Genomic DNA, 23,797 nt, shown 5'->3' on the forward strand with positions numbered 1-23,797 from the left:
TATGACACCTTTTCTGCTTAGAAAGAAAACAATTTCTCTTCCAGTTAACTTCTTCTCAAGATATTTCATTGCTCCCACAGTCAAGCCACCTGCTTTTTCAGTGTAAGACATGAGAAGTGTGGTAGGCAGTACTTGAGTGATGCTCAGGAAAGCCGTGGTGGTTTGAAGAACCCTTGAGAATCACACACCAACAAACTTTTCTGCATGATGCTGAGAGCAGGGAGGAATCAACACCAAACAATTTAGGCTGAAGCCTTGTCTCATCTGGCAGATTGCGTGGTGCTAGTGCAGCACAGCATACTGCAGAGTGACAGCATGGACCCAGGGGCAATGAAGGGACATTTGAAAAAAAAATGTCTAAAAAGAGTCCCTGGAGTGCCTGTCACAGCCACCTATGCTCTAGCTGGTGGTGTGTGGAGACAGGCTGTACAGGCTGTAGGGGCAATCTCTGCTGTCTGTTAGTCAGAAATAGAAATGAAGATGTGTCCCCCAGAAGGTGATTCCCTTGCTGCACAGGGGAGAGAAATGGGGAAAGCACAGCTCCTCAGTGCTGTTCCACCCAGGGAAGCGGGGGTGGTCTTCAGTGCTGGGAAGGGTGGAGGTCTTCTACTTGGAAAGAGCAGTGAGTTTGTCCCCAGTGGGGCACCTTGACATTGCTGTGCTGCCAGGCAGGGACAGCAGCCATACACCCAGATCACAAGTCCTGGGTTTTTCCACTTCTGCCACTCCAGTCTTTCCTTCCCCACACAGTTTCTCTGCACCAAGCAGATATAAAGAATGGCTCTGAGGGGCTTTTGCTGCCACAGGGGACGTGAAGAAGCAAGAATATTCCTCTGAATTTGAAAGCAGAAGGCAGATTTGTTCTGCCCTTTTCCCAATGTTTTCTTCACCACTGCTGGTGTCTTTCTACACTTTCAGTTGCAAAAAAATATGAATCTTTGCCTACCAGGGAAAGAATTTCAAGGATTTTCAAGGAACAGCTGAAGTGCCTGTTTTCACAGTTTCCACAGCAGCACCAGGTGCTCTCACTTGACAAGGGAGCAACAAGAGGTATCAGGACCAATTTTTTTTGCTCCAGAGGTACAAACCTAGGATTAAAGACACACGTTCTTGTTTAGACAGGAAACTGGCCATGCAGCATAAAGAAGTACCCGCTGATCTAAAGTTCTCTTTCCTTCTGGCTCTCCTGCTCTTACGGGGAGCACAGCTCAGCCAGAGCTTAGGGACAGCTTTTCTTTTTGACTGAGGTGGCAGCCCACTTCAAGAAAAGCACACAAACACTGAAAAAGCTACTTCTAACAACTACTCCAGACTGAACTTAACCTGATGCTTATATATCTGCACCTCTGAGCAAGTAAAAGGAACATCTCCCATTGAGTGTCACACTAAAGCCTGCCACAGCTACTCATCTAGAACTCGGAAAACGTTCTAACTGGGGTATTTATTGGCAATTTTACAACATGCTATCCCTTTAGGAGGTGCAGCCACTCCTACCCTTGCACTGGGATTTGTAGTGGCCAGGATAATCCCCAGTCATCCACCTGCCTATACCCATGAAAGGTGACATGTCCAAAATATGCACAGTTACGGCAGTTCAAGCATCAGAGGGACAGAATGGGACCAGCAGTGGCAGCAAGGATCACACACTTCCTCAGGCTGCAGCAGAGGGCAGGCCTGAACACCAGGCAGGAGTCAAGATTCGCAGAGCCTCAAGAGATGGGATAGTTGAGTGCTTCTCCACCATTTCAAATCCAAGGACCCTCTTCAGAATATAATTAGCAGACCATCTTGTTCAGGGATGTCACATTGTCACAGCAGCTCATCAGTTTATAAGCAACAAAGATCAGCTGAAACTTTGAACATTTATTAATTATTTTTCTCTGGTGTGTTCATTCGGTGTGTGTCTAGAGATGCCCACATACATTATTCCTTCACTGGTTTGCTTCTTTAGCAGCCATTCCCACGGGACACAGATAGAGGATCTCTGGTCCAGTCCAGTTGCCTATTGCCTCTGCAAAGTTGGGTCAGCTGCACCTATGTGATCCCTGACAGCTCTTTTTCTACAGCACTGAAAACCTGTTGGGAGCAACAGTGTGAGCTCCCTGATTAGAAAGACTCAGTGCTACTGAGATGAGTTTTAATTGCTTTTTTTTGTGGGGATGTATCCTGTTGTACAATATGGTACTCCAGGTACAACATCCAGGAGATTTTAATTTAAAGAAATAAAAGAAGGAAGACTGTTGCCTAACATATAGATATAAAAAAGACAATTTCACATCTGGATGATTGACTCCAATTTACAACAATCCTGTAACAATAATCATCTCAACAACGTGGCTTGCCAAGGGTTTTAGGGCAGCTAACTGAATTATAACAAATCTTTACAATTACAACGTTTGTAATGAAGGCAGTTAGTGAAGCCTCAGTGGCCTTCCCTTATAATTTACCATTGACTGATTGCTCACTGGAGGAAGATCTTACCCTTCAGCATGCCCCTCATCATGGTTTTTGCTTCCATCACCCTGAAGCATCCCTATGCATCCAGTGAAGAAGCAGCCAATTGCATTGCTGCACCTTTGCACTGCTGTGATTATTTTGTTGAATAAAACCACCACAACAAGGGGAAAGGGCAAGCCTGCCATTTCCTTTCCTTTTCCTGGGCCCATTGGAGCTCTCGTTAAGGAGGTATTTAGGCTACCATTTTCCCACTACTTATTATATATTTGCTCACCACCTTGCTAAGGGCAATTCCATGCTCTCTGGGGACACAGGTATCCTCTTCTGTTGGAACAGAGCAGGTCTGCTGCTAACTCACAGACACTGTATTTTGAGGAGAGCATGGGGCCACCCAGAGCATTCACTTCACCCTTCTGGTTCTCTGTGGCTGTGTCTCCAGGCACAGAGAAGGCACACCAACATGGGCCACCTCCTCAGCACATCTCTGCCCACCAGTCAGAGCAGAACAAAGCAAAATGGCCCCAGCACACCAGGAGGCCAAAGAAGAAGGTTTCTCTCCTGCCTCAAGTGATGTCCCTACGTGCAGCACTGACACCGCCTGAAGGAGAAACCAGTCCTGTATGGGATGCAGGGGGGCATCCAAATTACATCCTTTGGACATGACAGACTTTCTTCCATTTATAGAAGTAAACATCCTCCAGCAACTCCAGTGTCTTTTTAAGTGCAATCAGTTGCAGCTCATGAAACAGAACAGGAAAACAAAGGGTTCATACCAAAAATCATCACAGGAGACTAAGATCAGCCTTCCTATTCTCCAACATCCTAACAAGCTCAATAGTGCCCCTGTAATGAGAGGTCTCTGTGTGAGAGAGCTCAGCATACATGGATGGCCAGCTCTGGGTAGCACTCCCTGCTCAGACTGACTCCCTGCTCAGACACCAAAACTCTTCCAAGCACACAGGCAACATATTACATGGGAACCATCATACCAAATACATATGTCTATGTTGTTGACATCCATCCTGGAGCTTGCTCCTGAGGTAGCTTTATAGTCCAGAGATAAATAACTTCCTTGTCTTATTCTGAGGTGACTTCTACAGCAGTTGAGAGATATTGCACCCAAGAACTGCTCGATTCTCCAGGTAGCCATAAAGTAAGCCTGGGGCAACTAGGGTTGTGGTCAGCGGCTACAATGTGATACAATTAAATGATGTGAAACTCAAAGGAAGTCCTTTGGCTCCTCATTCTGATACCAAACATTTCCTGGGAAAGTGGGTGTCTTCAAGGTTTCTGCAGTATCTGACACAGAACTGATGGTAATAATAAGTATTCTTCTATTTCCAAAGGAGATAGAAAGGGGTATTGCAGATTTTAACAAAGAAATTACTATCCTCCTTTAAGAAGCAAAGCTAAAGGTCCCAAGTGTCCTTCACTCCCATCTCCAGGACTTTTTTTATCACTTTGTAGTACTGACCATTATAAACCTTGGATATCTACTGTGCTGCTCTGGTTTCATTGCCAGCAAGAGTCATAACATTCAGTCAGACAAACCAAAAGCCTATCCTAAAACTCTACTCTTCTGCCACCATGACTTAACTCGCATCATTCTCAGCAGACCTCACTCTTCATACTCAGCCTGCAGACGAAGCTTGGTTTTCTTAATGTCACTACATTGAGCCAGGGTACTTCTGTGTTGTGCCCAGCACTCTCAATAGAGAGAACAAAGAGCTACTTCACGTGTGTGTTCTATAACTGTGGAAGAAAAAAAACAATGCCCCCAAAATTAGGAAGTCTTTTCTATTTGAATAATTCAAATGTGAGTTGATTTATAAAATTCAAAGTTTGAGACAGATCTTTTCCACAAGATGGTCTACATCTAGGATACTGACTATGTAACTATAAATATAACTGAATATACAACTGGGCTGAACAAAGGGGAGAACTGGCAGACATCTGCCATTGAATCTCCTACTCCAACTACTCTTGCTCCTGAATGATGCTGTAATTTACTTTTCTGCTCTTTATTAGATGCAGAAATACTCAGCTCATTGCTTCTGCTCCCTAGTTTAGCAAACTACCATCTGAGCTTTTTCTTAACCCCATCACAGGAATAATAAGGAAGCAGAGGGAGCTTCAGCTGCAGCCCACACCACCCTCTCCCCCCGTGATGTATACACATTTTGAAGAGCAGGTAGAGCCTACGTGGGGTGTGCTCTCAGTAGCAGAACCAACACGACTAGCTTCCCTGTCCTAGTCACAAAATTATTTTGTTATAGTAGTTTGGTGTGGGGAATACCCCAGTCACCAGAAGAGAAGCTATTATGTTTATGACACCATTAGAAAAAAATCAAAATTCCAATTCTAAAAGCTAAAAAATCTTGTTTCCTCCCCTTCTCCCTGTTAAAGATTCCTGCATCATTTCAACCTTCATTTCTGCTGAAAGGAATACTCTTTACTCAAGTGGGCAGAAACCTTACAGGGTTTTGCTTGCTAGCAAACCCTCAGCAAGCTGAAGAAAGCAAAATTAATTTATTTGAAGGACTCGATGCATGTGCACGGGGCTGAGTGGCACCTTTTTCCCTGGGTGAGGGCAGATGCTGTGAAGAAGAGCACATTAGAGCCACAAGATGAACCATGAAAGGTGTTTCCTGCAGGCACTCAAAAAAAAAGGCAAGCAGTGAAATTGCCAGACCTTTTTTTGTCCACGGTACAGCAAAGGGTTTATCTACTCCAGGGGAAATAAGAGGAAATGCTAGCATCTTCCCCAGCCTGACCTAAAATGGAAGAAGTAGTGTCCTGAGGTTAGCCCAGTTCTGCCCTTAAAACACCATGTTGAGACAGTAAAAAGCTGCACAGTCTCTGATCTGTCTTTAGGAAACAGAGGCTGTGAACAACTCAGCTACACAGAGGTTAACACAAGCCAGAAACCAACTCCAGAAGGTGCAGGGGAGGAAAAACACAGTCAGGGCAAGGACTTGTTCCTCCAGTGCCCTGGCTATTCTGATCTTGAGTTAGAAACTCAAAGCTGAGGATTTTTTGTTGATTTTATTTTTTTTTTTCATTTCCCATGATTTTGTAACTGAGCTATGACATTCTACCGTGCAAAACAGAGACAAGGTCATCCTGTCCTGTGGCTTTGAGCACCAGCCCTTCTGGCCAGCCTACATAGAAGTTCCATAAAATCAATTGCAACAGGTTCTATCTTTGCCTTGATCATGTCTGGATATCTGAAAAGTAAACCAGTCATTTCCAACAAGCAGCTGTTACATCCCAGCCCATCAGCCCAGTAATAGAATCTGGTTCTTTTCCAGCTCTCAGATGTGTCAAAAAAAAAAAAACAAAAAACAAACAAACAAAAAAGCCCTGAAATATTCTGGGAAGGCATCACTTTCTTTCCTTGGATAAGTTTTTATTTCTTTCCACAAAGGAAAATGGGAGCCATGATAATTGACAGAGATGATAGGAAAGAGATACAAAGGCAGTGAAAAAAACAAGGCTCATTTTTTAAGTGATGCCATCAAACATTACAAGCCTTGCCACTTTTGTCTGGGAAATAGTGGCTTCAGAGAGGCAACTGCCCCCACATCTGGGTAAGAAGTAGCTGTGATAGTTCCACATAATTCATTTGAAGTATTATCACCTCCCATCATTGACAAAGTTGCCTATTTGTTCACCGTGTTCAGAGGAAAGGTCTAAATACACCCAAACTACATGCAAAAGGATCTTCAGAAGTTCTGTGCATGTCAGAAGAATCTTTTTTACTCAGCAGGCTGCATTTTTCAGTACCAGCAGTATTCTAATACAAGAAATTCAGTTCAGATCTCCTATAGATAAAAAGAGCACTCCAGGATGGAAGCTAATTAAACACCTCAAGTCACTTTTCTAACATTCTAGCTTTTCCTTGTGTATTTTTCTCAGTTTCATACTGAAACAACATGAAGAAAATATAAAAGTATTATTTATTCTTTTGTCAAATCCCTGATCTACAAAGCATGAAAATCTGTTTTGATATACAATTCATCTTCTAACTTGCATAGCCATCACATTTTGAAAACTTTTATAGAGCTTGATAGTTGCCTTTTTTCTGTAAGAGAAGCATTCAGGGGAAAAAATCCCAATAGTCAAGTTCAAAATCTGCTCCTGCTCATACTGTCAACATATTGATTTTCAACATTTGCTTATGATCAATAATACTGAAAACAGGGAAAGTAGAATAAATCACCAAAGGCCTTTCTTTTATTATTGCTATGGAAGGCATTCAAGTATTTGAATTTGTCACATACCCCATTACAAAAAAAAACAAAAAAACCAAACAGTAAAATGAGCCTGAGTAGTTTTTCCCCTTAGACCTCTGAAGAAGTCATATTCAAAGTCTTGCTAGAACATTTTGGCCATGTTCAGCTATTTTGGGTAATTCAGGAGAAGCTTGTCTCTCCCAAGCTGTTTATCATGTGCTGTCCATTTGTTTGCCCCTGCAGACATGGGCTCTGCCTTACCTCAAGCTGTGACCTCTTGGGAGATGAGTTCCCCACAGGAGCCTCTTTTAAACTCCCAGCTCCCCAAACTGCAGCTCTTTAATGGCTTGAAGTGAGTGATGCTTCATCTTAATCCCAGATTAAGCAGCCAGATTGCATAAAATCAGTGCAAAACAAACTTCTGATATATGTTACGGAGGCTGACAGACAGCTGTATAAGCATGAATGATCCCACTCTCAGGCTCTGGGAACATTTGTATTCAATACCCATAGCTCCCTCTTTGAAGATGTTGTTAAGATTTTCAACACCAATGCCAATTATGATAGACAGCCAAACAGTTGACCTCTACAGCTCTAAATTTTGTAGCTGATCACAGAGCAGTCAAATGGGCGTCGACTTTTTAAATTCAAGTCCTTAAAGCAGGACTTCAGAGCAGAAAGGCTGTTTTCCATTACCAAAGTCATAAGGCTTGTTTGAAAATCTCTTGGTACTAAAAGGTAGGTTAATGACAGGATTTTAGCTTTGGGTTTTCATTTATGAATTTAGCCTGGTCGGCAACATCTTGCCAGAGAAGGTTATGTTTGTAGCAAATGAAATGAAAAGTGCTGTTGTTAACTCAGAATTTCTTATAAAGAGCTTACATGATAATTGTTGAGCCTTACAGTTCAGGTCTAAGTTTCATATATTTGGCTACTGATCTAGGAGTACGTTTAAAGATATTCTTAAAAGTAGTCTCTTTTAAAACAAAGAAATGCTACATAATTAAATTTTGTGTAACAAAAAGCAAAAAATAGTAAAAGCAGCATTAAGAATTACTACATGGGTTCATTCTGTAGGTCTGACACCTCTGTCTAAGATTTGGAAACAGGAAACATCGACTTAGATTTTAGATAGCAAGGCAGTGGGCACTCCAGTAAAATTTGCAGGCAGGCAGACAAAAGGAGAAGATAAAAATAGGAATCTGTCAACATACATCTTTGGGAGATCATTTATCCTATTCACAGCTACCAGCAGGAGTGAAAAGCTTGTTACTGTTCACTAGTTAGAAAATGCAAAAGAAAGGTCTGGGATGAAATTAAAGAGCCTTAACTCCACAGTTCTTTAAAATACTCATGAAATTATTCCTGTTGTGTGTTTTAAGTGAGTCACTCATCATATTGCTTCAAGGGTGCAGCATTCTTGAAACTCTCTCCTAAATGCAGCCCCAGATCCTGAGTACCTTTGACAGATGGGCAACACTTTTCAGTTTCAGCAAGCGGTGACTTAACTGCTGTCTGAGAGACAGAAGAAGTGGCACACAGTGTATTCCAAGACTATATATCATTTCAGACACGTTTTTATATGGAGTGTTTGTACAAACTCCTGTGAAGAGCTTAGAATTTTTAAACACAAGAGAACATTTTGACAGGCATTAACTTAAAGAAAACAGATTCCTGAAAACTGAGAGTTTTCTCTCGGATGCAGCAATGTTTGCTGAATAAATACACTGGAAATAAAAGCTGATGGTTTCTTTAAGAAAACCCATATAAGACATTTAAGAAAATCCCTGTAATGCATTAACATATATGAAAAATCAAAGTAAGAGTTGTCATCTTACCAAAGCAACGCACCCACTGTGCTGCCTAAGAGCAGAAAGGCAGCGACTGTGCAGCAACATCAACTCCCTCCTGCCAGCAATGGGATTAACTTCATTGTGCTGTCCTCCAGAGTCTGAAGGTGGCTTTACTTGTTGCTTTGCAGAAAAGGAAAAGAATAAAAATTTAAAAAGAAATTAATAAAGAACTCACAGAAAAAAGAAACCATTTAGGAGTTCTGCTAAGAATGCCAACTCTGCCCCAGAGGTGTGAAAAACTGTGACAATGGTGGATAGAAGAAATTATATGTAGGTGACACTGTTAAAGATTGCACTTTAATGGTCTGCCCTGGGCAAATATTATCTTCTTTTTCCATTCTTCATTCTGCTTCCTCCCCACATCTCTGACAGTAAAGTTTCATTTTTCAACTATTAATAAATTGGTAGTGCTATAAAAACCTTACATCTGGTTTAATAATACCAAATTAACAGCCTAACCACTGATCAAATTTATTTCTATATAAACAAAGACTATCTGCTTTGGTATCAGGGAAACTGTATTAGGTTAAACTCGGAGAAGATCAGCATCACTCTCAACATTACTGTCTAGAATAAAGCTTTTTCTTCTCCTATTCATTCATATTCAGTCTGAGGCCAGATTAATTTTTAAGAACCATATTGCTTAAAGATTAAGCTGCAGGTGAATTTCTACCAATTTGATTGAAAGCCAGATTTTAAGCTGATGCAATCAAACAACAGCAAAATACAAGATATTATTTGAAATTTGTTCCCAAGAAGATATTTTATTTAAGGCTGGTTCACACTCATTTAGAGTAAGAGGCAAACAGCTTGCACACCTGTTCAAAAGGTTTGTCCTCAGCTAGAGGTTACAGCCCATCAGCTGAGATGCAGGAATTAATTCAGCTGCCCACACTTAGTCCTTTAAGCACAAAGGGGAAGCAGCTCCACAAACAAGTCCAGCCTGAACACACCTACTTGTCTGATCTTAGCTGGAATCAATTCCTTTCTCATTTGATTTAACCCAGAATAATCCGTTATACCTCCAAAGTATAAATATCTATAGGTGCTTTGGGCAATTTACTTACAATCCCTTGTTCTTGCTGTGATCCAGATCCTAAGCCCTGATATTTAGCCCATGCAAATTCTGCTAAATGCAGATTTAAATACCTTTCTGTTAATCAAGATATATATGATCTGCCCCAAGAAATCCTTACCTCTGCTTTGATTGGGCTTGATCGTGTAGACCTGCTATGCCTTTCTTTCTGCTCCCATGGCTGCAATGTCTGGTACCAGTGGGAGCACTAGGCAGCTTGAAGGATCAGTCTTCAAAACCTTGATTATGATGGATACTGAGATACCCCTGCTCCCATCAACAGCACCGTGGCCCCATACTGCCCTGGCCTCATGGAGAAGACACTTGGCTGGTTCCTGGTGCATTCCTACAACTCCATCCCTACCAGTTATATTTTTCTTTTGCTCTGTGCCTAAAATCAAGCCTTCACTTACATCCTGAGTTTCAGCATGCAGCAATGTCTTGTTACTTCCCCTTGGTATATGCCTCCACTTACTCCTCTGACATTTTGTTTCACACTCTTGCTTCTCAGCCCATAGTTCCTTGTGATTCTTTAGCATTCTTTAGCATTCTCACTCTGGCCTCTAATTTTCTCATCACAGCAACTTAATTTTCTACACAGCACACTCCAGGAACAGCTGCTGCTATTCCACCAGGGTCCTTCTTTCTCTCTCATCCTGCCTGTCAGAAACCTGCAGGTGTGCTCCAGTTCCCCCGTTTCTGCCTGTCTGTGTAGACATGTGGCCCCAAATTTTCTGGGGATTTCCAGTATTCAGGTGTGCCCCTCACCTGCTAGGGAGGTATTTCTGCAGCCTGTGCCAGCTGTAAGAGCATGGGAAAAGGGATAGTCTCACAAAAGGGTTTCTAGGAAGCCTCCCCTTTTTTAAATTTCAGGGAACTCAACCACAGAATTACTGCAGTGTTGTAGCACTCAAGCTCTAAGTACTGCATGTCCTTCTCTGCTCCTGGATGTTACACATTTGGGGGCATCCTGTGTAAAGCCCACCCAGTGTCCCACCAAATCACAAGGTATGCTGGCTAGAACTTGTCTCTGTATGTCTCCAAGGGACATCCCCCCACCTCCTAAGCACCCCATTCCTACGCTTGCTGCTGGAATTCACAGAAGCTTGAAGGCATTTGGGATCAGCATTTCCTTGTGGGTGGACAGGGCCACCAGTCAGCCTAAAACCCTTCTGAAAACTAGACCAGTATTCTGCAAAGAAAAAAAATAAGCTTAATGAAATAGTCTTGAAACAAATTTATAAAAGGAAGCTTGCTCGCTCTCTCTGCTAACTGCATCCTGGCTTGGATCCAGGGAGAGCTGCTGCTCTCTTTATTTCATCCAGCTGAAGCACTGTCAGGGCATGTCTCAGCTCCAAGAGCCACAGTCAGAGCTTTAAGAGCCTGGGAAGCCTGAGTAGTTAATCTTGAACACCTTTGTTGCTTTCCAGCTCCTTAGGCAAGGCACAAAACAAGGTGCCACCTTGGAGATGCTGCTGTTTCTAGAGACCCCTTCCTCCTTTGCAGATTGTTCAGGTGCAGACATCACATGGAGTGTTACCTGCAGCTGATAAACTAAATCTTTAATCAAGAGATGCGTTTTTATCATACAACCTGTGGGACTGTTGTCTTTTATAACCTGTCTTCAGAAAGGCAGTCCCTTGGGCATAGGCCAGGCACAGCCTTGTATCACGATTTCTGTGTCCAGGGAATTTCAGGCTTTCCCAGGCAGGAACACAGAGAATAACCACCAGGTTAGTAATTTTCCCTGCAAGCACCTCATGTACTCTCTGCAAATGAGATGCTCCTTGCACTCCAGCAGGACAGCCTTTAATCCTACATCCACTGAGCTGAAACAGCTCTGGTGCCAAAAAGGGTCTGTCCACCTTTCCCCTTTCCAGCAATGCTTCCACTCCCCTTTTCCCCTACAGCCAGCACTGACACAACCATGTGAACATCCCACTCAAGCCAAACACTTCTTCAGCATATGTTTTGCTTGCTGAACCCCCTGAACCAGCACACCATGGAGCCAGACACACAGCAGTGTCAGTACTAAAGAAGCAGCCAGAGCAAGCGGTCTGGTTCTTTGGACAGAGGGAAGGGGAATTGGACCTCTCCCTTCAGCAGCAGCCCACGGTTAAGTTGGCTTAACCACTTACTTCATTCTCTGTTCTTACAGCATGAAAGCTACATTTCATGCAAACACATAAAACTACTATCATGGGCTGTACAAACAAAGGATGCAACCAGAGACACAGCAGGAGGGTGGAGGGTGAGTTCCTAACCTGATTGACCGTATAGTGGCCACAGGCTTTAACACCTTCATTGCTGAGTCCACGGAGATGTGGCATGCTGACACTGAAGGCTTACACACCTTTAGCATGCACACAGGTTAGAAATGTATTCATTTTCCACAATAAATGCAATTCTACAGCTCTTTTTGGGCTCATAATCTTTCCATTATGTCCCTTCACCATTCAGGGTGGCTTGTCTGAAAGCTAGCAGTGGCAATACAGCCTCCAAGACTTCGCCCCTAATACAGTTAGGAACTACATTCAAATGCCTCTAGGACTGTAGGTTTGTGAACTTCCACGTAGCAGCTGTTGCAGTAGCTCATAAAATGTTGCCTTGACCTCAGCAGCTTCATGTTTGGTTTTGGTGAAAACAGCAAAGTCTTTCTCAAGGAGCTGTTCTGTCATCTCTGCTACAGGATTTGATAAGAAGCAAGTGGTAAATGTCACTGGCATCTTCACTTACCAGTCAGCTGAAACTCAGCTTGATACTTTTGGACTTCCACTTTTAAGTGCTTGTTGTTCAACTATTTCAGCAATTTAGATAAGCTGGAAGAATGAAGCAAGGACATACAACAGCCTTCTGGTAATGAATTTGCTTCAAGCTACTTGATGATACATGAAGAAAGGCATCTAAATCTAGCAATGACAGATGCTGAAAGCTACCACTGGTGATGAAGACCTGTACTCACCACAGTATATCAAGTTTAAAAGTAGATCTGAAAAGTGCTTGGGAGCTAGTGAGTAAAATGCTGGTATTTTACTTTAAGAACCGTGATTGGAATGGTAGATGTTGCTTTAATAAACCATGTTTTGTACCTACTCTTAGTAAATCACAGAGAAATTGACAATCTATACAGGGGAGGAAGGCTAGAGCTCAGCTTGCAAGCAGACTGAATTACTTCTCACTACAGATTTGAGGTTATTGGCAGACAGCCCATGTTGCCATTTAGTCCTCATAGCAAGCATGTTTGAAAAAATATTTTCCATACAGACAGACATACAGTAGCCGCTGAGACTCCAGAGAGCTGTCATATAAGCCCTCCTGCCCTTTGGAGGATGTGGAGTGATTTCCAGGTAATCCAAATCAAAACAGAAACTGCAATTATATCTGTACCAACAAATTGATAGTTCTCCACGTGGTAAATAATGAAGAGAAAGGCAAAATGTTCCTAAAGAATGAGGAGAAACACACTGCTTCCTTTTCTGCCAGGAGCTATGAGCACGTCTCCGTCTTGGAAGAAGAGGAGCATTTCTGACAAGGTACCGCACCCTGACCCCTCTAGGGCCTGGTGGCTTTGCCACAGGCAGTAATGACACACACACTCCCCAGTCACCATATCTGCATCTACATGGACAAGGCAGGAGTTTGAAGTCATGTAATTGTGATTTAATACTGCCATGTAATAGCCTGCTGAGTCTTGGTAACTGTTGGTGACCAGTCCTATTCCCGCAATGACATCTCTGTTCTGCACTGCTGCTCTTGCAGATCTGTAACTCTGATTGTATATGGCCAGAAGAAGTCACCAAACTAGAAAGGTAAGCACATTTTCACTTATTGTAGGGCTGTAAGTAAAAAGATCATTAGACTTGATTGTATATTTGTGACAAATACATAAACATTAAAGAGCAAAGAATAACAGTGAACTAATTCTACCTACCTTCAGATAAATCACTGCTTGTGGTTCACTGGATGTTGGTTTTTTTTGGTTGATTGGTTTTGATTTTTTAAATTTTACTTTTTAAAGCAATATGTAAAAACTGCCTGAAACATCATTCCTCTATTAGGTCAAATCAACACAAGGAGGGGGTGAGCATTTTGAGGACCGACCCTTCCATGGCACTTGACATCCAATGTCTAGAAACAAGATGACCAGGATGCAAAAATCTAGAGCCAACTTCACTTCCACTCACAGTCCTGAAACTTGATTTGAATAGAAACTAATATGTCTTTAACAGACTAATGACTTCATCTGTAACTGGGGAAATGTTAGGCAGAAGAAAATGATAACTGTAATGTTTGCTCATACTTGATTACTATTTATCTTCCTCTTCTCCTCTCTTTTATATTTTAAACAAGAATATCCTCCTATTTAAATACCTCTTAGGTTGCTACTAAAATAATCAATGAAACAATTTCCACAAAAAAACCCACACAGATTTACTCATTAAGGTATCTTCTTTATCTTTCTCTTCTGGCCTACGCAAACACACTCACCTATGAAGTATTTTTAGCAATGTATTTTGGTTGTGTGTTAGTCCCCCTTTAGACAGACCCTTAGGCTATTGCTTTTTTGAATGATCAAAATAGAATTGCACCAGCTTCTGGATGACTAATTGATGCAAATTGTACTGACACAGCTGCTGATTTTCCTGCTTTAAATTTCCAACTGTTTTGATGCAAAAGTCATTAAAAAGAGAGAATAACTTAGTAAATAAAAATGCCATTTTTCATGTTGTTGGCCAGGCTGAATCCACTAATAACTTTCAAAGTACTTTAAAAATTATTTTCTTTTAATCAGCTCAGCCAAAATTCAGTGGCTGTTGTTTTAACATTACTGTGTCATTGTCTGGTTTGGTCTAGTTTGAAACTGTGTCTGGACAGGAATTTGTAGAGTTGCAAGATCTATGGTGGTATCAGTACTCAGAACGGAGTGAGAGAGGCAAAGGGAAAGGAGGGAGAGGGGCAGGAATAGAAGAAAACCAGGGTTTTTATTACAAGACAACATATCTGTATTCAATATTAATCATATCACTATTAATCAGAAGTACCTTCTTGTTTTTTCATGTCATTAACAGACTGCTTTTCAGAAACCAAAAATCCTGTGAGAAGATCCAGAACAATGTATCTACATAATTATTTTCTCCTGACTTTCTCCCCAAAAAACCTCTCTTCTGCCAAATAGACTTTTAATACTAAATACTAACCTTCCTTTCACAACCCTTCTCCAAACCAACTTTGCCTTTTCCAAAGCCATTTTGGCAAAGCAGTTGTTTGAATTTTTACAAAGGTGATGAATGAAGAGCCTTGACCACCTCTGGCCCCCTTCACAAGAGAGCTGTGAGCTGTAGTGCAACACTGAGCAGCAACCAGAATCTGTAGCACAGAAGCAAGAAACTGTGAAAACCTGTAAATTAGAGATTTAGAATAGTTCCTTATCTACAGTCTTGTGTACGAAGACTGTGTGGTAGAGAAGAAGTTAGCACCACTAACACAGTGCCCTGAATGGTTCTGGGTGAAAGACTCAGTCATCTGTTTTCCCCCAGTTCAAGGGCTGATGGTGAGCATGGCCTTGAGGTGGGATGAGAGCCAAGGCTGCTGTCCTGGGGCACCTGCAGGAGTAGGGGAAGGGAAGGTGCCAGGTTGAGAAATGCTACTGTCTCCCATGCCACTTCATGGCCTGAGAAGCTGACAAGTCCTTCAGTGTTGCCTAAAATAGCTGGAGCACGTAGACAACTACTTCAGCAAATGTGCCTAAGGTGCTCAAGGGCAATTCTCCTGGGAATCTTCACTCTTTCCTTACCCAAAACATTTGCAGGTCAACATGTGAGGGAGTTTTAATTTAATGTTAACAGGAATAAAAATACAAGCATAAGTCTCATGATGATCCCCTAGAAAAACAGGCTGTCTTGTAGCTGTAGCCTTCCTCTTCACCAGACTCCTATTGTCCCATGTACTCTGTTAGTTCTTTAATCTCAGTAATAGACTCTGTAACATAACATTTTAAGAGCATTGGAGCTGGGATCACAGCATTTTCCCAGAGCTAGGGTGTGATTACAACATTCAAAGATGTGATACCTTAATAAAAATAAACTAATCTGCTACAACACAGGGAATATCTTGAAGCATGTTTATTAATTTTACTGGGATTATATGAACTGCTCAGATCTTTAGGTTTGTCTTGTATTGTGCTATAATTTATGCTACTGTGCAAGGAAAACGAGACCTGATTCCAGCCTGCTTAATCTATCTATGCATAGGTCAAGGATTAAGTGTTATCAGTGCATTAATAGACTTTCCTGGAGAGAACAAGAATTAACACATCATCAATAAAGGCAACCTTGCTAAAGTTAAAAATTGTTGGGTTTCTGAGGTCTGTTGCAAAGTATGCTGAGTACATTGGCTCTCAGCATTTTGTACCTCTGAAAACTCACTTCCAAAGTGAAATTCTGCAGTGAGATGAGAGCACAGGCCATCTGCAACAAACCTGTCCTGCTGACCAGCCCACAGGCAGTTGGACTGGGGTATCTCCTCTCTGTGGGAGCATAGCAGAGAGGGAGCCTCTGCCTCACAAGGGCAACAGAGAGCCCAAGACAGGGTACAGTGTTTTACCTTCGGGACATTTCTGGGTTTTGGTGTCAAGAAGTGAAACAGGGTGAAGATGTGAAGTGAAGGGTGCCCAGTGAAGATCCTGCAAGAGGATGTCACCAGAACTGTGTGGATACTGAGATCTCTGTGGGTTAGGAAATTATTTACATTCTATTGTTTAAAATCTCCCCTGCTCTGTTGCCTAATGATGGCAGCCTCCCAGGATGCTGCTTGGCCTCCTGTGACCCAGTCACAGAACACATACTGTTAGCACCTGTAGCCACCCACATTTCCATTCCAGATCCCAGGGGGATGGGTGTAATCAGTGCTTCATTGGCCTGTTGTTTTGTTTACCCCCACTTTATATGCAACAAAAATGTGTGCTGGGTTTGTACCCCATGCTTTTACAACTATGTTATAACTTGATAAATAGCTGAAATCAGCTAGACTTGGGGGGCTGGGGGTGGTTAATATTCAAGCATGTGGATCAGCCTCATGGCTTTATATTTATCTACACAAATTCTCATGTCCTGCTTACCAGGTACAAAAAGGCATTTGGAAGTGAAGCTTTATTCCACACAGAAAAAGATTTGTTTAACCTGAACAGTGTTGCTTAATGCTGACACTGGAAAGTCAGAAACCTGCAAGTCAGCAGGTTTCTTTTATAATCTCTTGAGGTTCTACTTCAGCTGTTCTCTGCCCAGCTTAAATGTCTATTTGCCTCATCACTGCCAATTTATTGTCAAGGGTAAAATTACCTACTCTAAATCCCTCTAATTACCTCACTTTAAGAAATTATTAAGATGATTTTTAAAAAAAGAAATAGGTGGGTTTTTTCATGCCTCCAGGATTTTACTGAACTAACATCCTTCAACCCTAAACAGAGGCTAAGGCAACTTATATCACAAAATGCTAAATTACAGTAATTGTATGATTTTGAACTGAAGTTACAAAAGTGGAGAATTTCAAAGATAGATCTGAAATTCCAATCTAGCTGCCTCTCTTTACAGCATCCTGCAAGCACAAAGACTACAGCCTTTGCAAAATAGAAGTGTACTGCCTACAGATCAGAAACCCATGAGCAAGGTCAGTACCAGCAAACCAAACAGGGCCATGGCCTGGGCTCAGACACCACCCCTGAATGTGCATAGTGCTTACATGTTAGTGTGCTCCCTGGTTTAGGTTCATACCCATCATCACTCTGCCATGCAAAGCCCATGCATGGTCCAGAAGCAGCACTGAGCCATGGCTGCCCTTGCTATGCTGTACAGACAAGGACATCTGCTCCCTGAGAACAAAATGCAGCAGAATGGGAGCAAAGAGTATTACCTCGTGTCCCTCAGTGAGAGAGACCTTACTCCCACATGGTTTACTTCCTAAAACAGGCATAGCTATTTAGTATTTTTATAATTATAAGCCCCAGGGAAAATACTTTATCTTTTGCATCTTGATTTCTTTTCCTTTTTCTCCCTCCTGCTGTAGACTGAGCTGTATCCTCAGTGCATTCTTCCACTCCCCTTAGCATGTCAAGAAACTTAAGTGAGTCTGACTGTGCTCTGATCAAGCTCAGCTCCTCAAGGGAACTGCGCAACCCAAATAAAATTAAATGTCGGGATTAAGATGAATAGGGGAGGATGTGATTAACACAATCAATTAACACAAGTTCTTCTGTGTGGAATAAGACCTACTGCATCTATGGTAAGTTGTCATTAAGTTACCCATTTTATCATCAACTGACATAAAATGACCCATCCACGTCCCTCTTTGGAGTCAATGCCTGCAACCCAGACAAAAGTAAAAACAGGTATAGCCAAGTTGAAGCCTTCCCACTGGCACAGTCATGACCCAAGTGCTCTTGGCAAAAAAGGGCTCATTTGCCCTATGACAGGGCCAGAAGCTGAGTTCAGATACTCACTTTTCCAGGTTGGAGATGCCTGTGCACAGGCTGAGTATCCTGCTAGGCCATGTTTGTGCAAATCTATGTGGGGAAAAAGGCGATGGGGAGCAAGAAACATGTAGTCTCCTACATCAATTTAAATATACATCAATTCCAGCACAGGGTGTCAGATCTGCAAACACTGAGTGTGGAGAACCCACAGACACAGTGCAGTCCTTGGTTCAGTTCTTCAGATGTCTGCCTACAGGAACTGAGGAGGGACAGTAAACTGTCTTCTTTAACATCTATCTGTTTTAAAGAGGAATTAAACACTTTGCTAAGACATTGACAGACCTTCTCTGGAAGCAGAGGAGTTTAGGAACAAGAGGCAGCCTCTCACATCTTCCTGGCTGCTATCTGTTACCATCCCCTTGCACTTCTCCATTGCCTTGTGTGTTCCATCCTTTCTTCTAGGCTGTTCCTCCAAACCCCTGTTTTCGTTGTTGCCTTTGTAATCACAGGTTCCTGAAAAGCCTTCCCACACACCCACCACCTGGAAGGCCCAAAACAAGCAAGGTCTTGCAAGGTCTTGCAAGGTTACCTCCAGCCATTTCAAGGCTGAGGTAACAACAGCCACTGCAAGAGCAAGACATGGGTTTTAGTCCTGACTGATGTGATCCCTTTGTAAGGGCCATTTCTGAGGCATGACAACCCCTCCCCAGCCAGCAGCTTTTCATCTCACAAAGTGTAATTTCCGTCACTCTTAAAATTAATACCAGTTCCAGAATTACTAACAGGGTTTGTCATATTTATCTCTGTAAACCGCAATCTTTAAACCTGAATGTGTTGGGAAATACCTTGAGCACGCATTCCAAGAGAGCAAATCTCTTCAGAAAGATTACAGGGAGATGAAAAGATGGGTAAATACTCTTCCATGAAAGCACATAGAGATATCAAAGAGGAATGAGGTTGCTTTTGCTCCTTTTGTTTGTACAAAAGCTGTTTGGCATCTATATTGTATGTGTTTTTTTGTTTGGCAAGTCTGCCATATGGCTTTTTTCTTCCAACTGCAGCCCTATGTTTTCTCAGAAACATAAATCAGAATGGCAGGTAAAATAACAAGTCTTTTGTGAAAAATACATGCACCTCTAGTGTTTTAAGAGCCTGTTGATGTAGCCTGTATAAGTTGTGTTTTGGAAAGAGTCCAGAGAGAGATAAATTTCCTTCACCCCCTTCAATGCATTGCTTTTCACCTTACAAAAACAACTTAAAATATTTACCTCAATTAAAAGTGGACACCTGCCTTATTTCCATAAGCTCTCAGTGCTTTAAGTAAAGCAGATGCTGTTGAAATTGTACTCTTTCTAGTAATTTTTGTTATCTAGATCCTCCCTTTAAAAAAAAATGCATGTCCTTACTCTGTGTATCACCCAGTCTTCAAGAGGGTCACAAAAGGCCACTGAAAATAAAATTATACACAACATCTGGAGGCTGCAGAGTCTGCAGTGCCCAACCTCCTTCCTGGGCTAGAGTCAGCTGTGCATCCTGCTGACTCAGACCTGCCATGCTTTCAGAGGAGTAAAATATGACTAAAAAGTGCTAAAGTAAGTGTTCCTCTATAATTAAAATTCACCAGCTATGTCTAAATGAGCTCAAAATACCTTTTCCAGAAAACACCATTCCTATAAAATGAGATTTTCCTTTCAGAACAAAGAATATTTTTAATAAATGAGGGCAAAATCACCTGTCACAACAGTTCTTACAAAAGATAGAGATTAAATTGTTTGAGTCTCTAACCTGACTTCTGTGAAGTTTTTCCTGGCCATGTGATGGTAACAACTTACCCCCCCTCATGAGTTTTCCCTGCTGTGCATGGACCCTAAGGCCAGGTTCCCTTTGCACCACAGCTTTAGTGTGGGTGACCAAGAGTTGTGGTCCCTCTCATTACCTGAGAAAGCAGCAAAAATCAATGGCTTCTTTGTACCTCTTTGCAGGATTATTTACATCAAAAAGAAGGTCACGCAGTCTCAGAACACACCAAAACACAGCATCCCTGCTCCTTTAGAGCTCTTTCAGCCAATTCCTCTGGTTTCTTCTATGTCACAGAAAGCTTTTCCCCACTGTCACCATGCTCCTGAACGCCAGGGGAAGGCAATGGCCCAGCAGCAGTTTTGCTCCAGAGGCTGCCTGCAGAACCCATGCGGCAACACCCAGAGACCAGGCTCAGGCTAGGAGAGATTTCAGGGGAGGTTTCAAAGGGGCTGCTGACTTCCATGCAAGTTGACCAAGGTTTCTCTGGTGTGATTCTCCCAGCTAGCTAGTTTTCCAGGCATGTTTTGTAAAATTACTGAAATTTCTCTTGACCTTCAGTAGCAACATTTTACTCTATTTCATCATATTTATCTTGTGCTAAACAGCATCAAAAGCATGCAGATGATCACAGAGGAAATCTCTCTCCTACTGGCATCATTTCAACACAGTCAGAAGAAAATCTCAATCTAAGCATTTTCTCAGGTGTTCAAGAAGCTATATTAGGAATATGGCCTTGAAGGAATAAAAAAAAATTATTCTGTCTTATTTCCAGTGTGAAAATATTTTATAATTGTCCTTATTACTGACCTAAAACTCAGGCCAGACTGAAATATGAAGAGTCTCCCATGTGGCAGACATTCATGGTCATGCTAAGCATTAAATGGATGGAGGAACAGATGAAAAAATGATAGCTGCAGATACTAACACTGAAAAGCATTCTGTATGTTCTCTGGGTTGAGAGGAGGGAAAAACATTATGGAAAGGGTGAATTGGGAGTGGGAGGCAAGGGCTGAGCTGGGACCTGCTCTCCTACATTCTTTTTTTTAATGAAGAAAAAGAAGGATCTAGGAGAGTGGCTATGCAAAGAGGCAGGGCAGTTGAAATGAAAGAGATCAGATCCCAGGTGTCCCTCAAAGAGCAGAGTCAGAAGAGAAAGTCTCCACCTCCAGAAAGTATACCACCAGATTTTCAGGATGCAGAAATCCATGAGGCAGCTCTTGGGAGCTGAGTGAGGTTGCAGGTTCAAGTCCTTTAAGGCTGAAATGCCAGGCTCCTCCATCCAGCACTCCCTCCCTGCCTACCCTGTGAGGGGGAGGAGCACCAGAGCAAGCTCCACCTTGCACAGCTGCAGCACAGCTGGCAGCACAGACATGGCTGGAGAGCAAGCTCCTCAGAGCATGCATAGCTTTGTTCTTCTCCCAGTGGCAAGAGCCCTAAGGGATTTTAAACAGTTAAGCTACATTTGTCATGTGTTTGAATCATGCTCCATTTTTCCATGTTTTGTGTTTAATGATGAAGTGGTTACCCAGCAAGACAGCCCCACTCAGGCAAACCCTTAAAAGCCATGATCACATTTGCCTCCAGCTTGGCTTGCTAAGACAAAATAATGGAATAATAAATCCTCCTCCCCTGTCACTGAGGAGCTTTGTTTTTCCAAAGTTAAATAACTTGGTGGTCTGCGGCAGTGCACAATTTACCCTTTCAGTATGTGAGTCACAATTGACTGTAATTACTTAAATAATCCAGTCCCTGAGCCCCATTTACAGTGGGCACCATTGCACTGTTTGGCATCCAGCCCATGATTTGTAGACGCATCTGAATCTCCCACATGCGTGCCTGGCTTGCCTACATAAAACTTAATATATTCCTACGCTCCTTCCAGAAGTCATATATTATTTACATCATCTCTATTGCAAACATACTAGAAGAGCTCTACAGTTTTCTCTGGAGTTCATCTGGCTTTTCATGTTTTCCGTGCCTGAAAGTACATTAAACATTCCCACTTCATCCTGTATCTCCCCTTTTCTGACAACACAGCCTCTTTCACAAAGAGCAGTACTCATCCTGTAAGTAGATGAAGGTCTGTTTACTCACAAAACACAGGGTGACTCCTAAGCTAGTAATTCTGAAAAAGCAGCTGTAATGGCAGTGAGAAACAACAGCAGAAACCTGATAGCAATGTTTCCTTGATAATGTTTCTAAACATTTGAACAGGCTTGACCGGAAGTGAAGAAAAACTGAAAAAAAAAAAACCCAAGAAGATAGCAGGAAGAAAACAAGATGAGGTTGGCTCTGCAATTATGGCAGCTGGTACGTTCAATGGGGAAAGCCAGAATGGAGAAAGAAGAGGAAGGCAGCCACACAGTGTTCCCACGTGCATGGCTGGGCTGCAAACTACAGCCTTGCAGCCACCCTAAGTTCAAGGAAATCACTTATGTGGCTTTTGAAGTCTTTGTCCTCAAATGGATCTTCTGTTGCTTCAGATATTGATCAGCTTAAAAACTGTTCTGGGCAAACACAAGAGGGAAAAATTCATCTGGAAGAAAAGTGGAATATTGCAGAAAGTAACATTTCTAGAGCTCACATTAAAACCAGATGTTCAACTCAAAAGTATTTGTGGTCAGGGACTATGTTGAGAAACTAACTGCTATAAATGGAAAAACCCAGAATTATAGCACATTGGATACAAGAAAAAATTACAGCAAGAGAAAAAAGAAGTCTGAAGAAGGATATATTAGGTGTCTTGCACTGACAACTGTTATTACAGGTTACTATCCAGGCAAGAAAAGGGTTGTATCCAGCTCCCACCTCTTCCACAGATGTGCTGCTGGATTTTGATCAGACCACATAAGCTCCACTTTAGTGTTGACTAAGGACTTGAGGGCTTTGCCACACTGGAGAGTTTTATTTTGCACTCTCTCTGTGCCTTAGCCATGAGTGCTGGATTCAGTCCATAGGCAGCCACTCCTGGGAAGGCTGGCAGGGCAAGGGCTGGTATGGCAAGGCACTGCATATCCATTTCTTCAAGGCCTCACATGAAGTGTGAGGAGGAAGAAAGCATCTTTCAGTCCTTCAGGGCCCTTCCCAGCCCAGCAGATGCTTCCCAAGGTGAGGATCCCCTTGTAAATGGGGACTGGGGTATTTCCGTCTGAAGAGCTGCAAGGGACAAATTTACTGATAGATTTAGGTCACTCACATGGTGTGGTGAAGGAAAATATGGAAAAGCATAGAAATAAAAACCAGTAAACACTCCAGTCATGAATTCTAATGAGAAAAAAGCATAATAAAAGAACAGCCATACTCCCCCCATACACAAAAGCAAAGATTCAGATGGCTCTATACCCTGATTGTGATTAGAAGGAAGCACTCAAATGAAGCATATGAGGAGTAATGCAGACACTGAGTGATCTTCCCCTGCCTCCCAGCTTCTGGTCAACAGAGTGACTTTAGAGCTGGAGGGCTTCATCCTGAACATCATTTTGAAGAGATACTGATGTCCCTGTCCTCTGCAAGTTTACCCCATCTTCTTTTGAACCCATTTATTATGTTGATCTCCATAATATCTGTAGCCATGAGCTGCAAAAATTCACCCCATGCTGGGTGATGAAGTGTTCCCTTTTTAAACGCCCAGCTGATTATTTCATCAGCCCTCATCCTTGTAGTGTCAGGAATAATAATTAACCTCTTTCCTCAACTACCCATAACCATTTGTAATGTTATCAGGCTTCATCTTCCCCAGGCTGAAAATACCCAGCATATTTGGCCTTTCCTCACACAGACACAACTGCATTCACCAAGCTTCCTTCTTCTTTTTTTTGGGCCACTTTCAGCTCTCTGTTTAGAGCTGTGGTGATGCATCCCCTGCATGATGTGCAGGATGCAGATGCATCCTGAATTTATGTGGTAGCAA

Source organism: Calypte anna, chromosome 1, assembly GCF_003957555.1.
Source record: "Calypte anna isolate BGI_N300 chromosome 1, bCalAnn1_v1.p, whole genome shotgun sequence".
Taxonomy (NCBI): Eukaryota; Metazoa; Chordata; class Aves; order Apodiformes; family Trochilidae; genus Calypte; species Calypte anna.